Source organism: Acyrthosiphon pisum, chromosome A2, assembly GCF_005508785.2.
Source record: "Acyrthosiphon pisum isolate AL4f chromosome A2, pea_aphid_22Mar2018_4r6ur, whole genome shotgun sequence".
NCBI lineage: Eukaryota > Metazoa > Arthropoda > Insecta > Hemiptera > Aphididae > Acyrthosiphon > Acyrthosiphon pisum.
The window spans coordinates 64,778,588-64,779,592 of NC_042495.1; positions in this window are offsets into that span (position 1 = coordinate 64,778,588).

Consider the following 1,005-nt stretch of genomic DNA (forward strand, 5'->3'; position numbering starts at 1 on the left):
TATGCTCTGTCCTAGGTGAAAACGACATCCTTTTCTTATTGTATTTGGAAAAACAACTAGAAGTGCAGAATGAATAGCTAGTTCAAAGTCAGCGTAAATTATTTTTGGCGATAAATTTAAGTTTAAATCGTTCATCTTCAGTAATAAATTAGTTAAAGCATCTTCATAAATTTGTTTTGTTTTTCCCGTTAATAATGCAATCCGGACAAAGCCCTCTAAGAGATGGCATGCAATTCGGACAGACCCCTCCAAGAGATGGCATGCAATTCGGACAGACCCCTCCAAGATATGGCACGCAATTCGGACAAACCCCTACAAGAGACAGCATGCAATTTGGACATTTTTTTTTTTTGGCATGCAATTCGGATGCAGCCTTTTTTCCTAGGGTCGGAGATTTTTTTTTCCGGGGTCGTTCATCAGGGGATTTTTATTCCACAATTCCAACTAATATATACAATCAAATCAGAAATGTACAAATTATTTTTATTAAATAAAAAAAAAGTAGAATTCTGAAGAACTATCAATAATAATAAAACAGTAGTAATTAACACAGCGTTATTTGGAGTTATACACGATTTCCCTTAGAAATGCTAATTTTTACCAACTTTTTTTACGTTTTTACTAAAAATAATTTGTATATTTTTGGTTAATTGCACAATAATATTGTTAGACCTCCCCCCCTTTTAAAGGGGTTATTTTTTCGTAACTTATGGTATACTAGTATCATATTATGACGCCGGCCGGTCACTTCTTCGCGGGGCACAATATTGTGTGTATTATTATCGTATGTTATAGCGGTGGTATGCGCGGCACGCCGCCGCCGACTACATAATGGTAGGTAATAGGTAACTACGCGATGTGTGTTATAAAATACAATGAAGATGCGAAGTGTGCGAATATAATAATTTATTGTATTTTTTATTCTTCTGCTTTCTGTGAATGGAGGGCGGAAAAACGTGAAAAAAAAAAAGATAACGATAGAATATAATATTATAAATGAAAGGG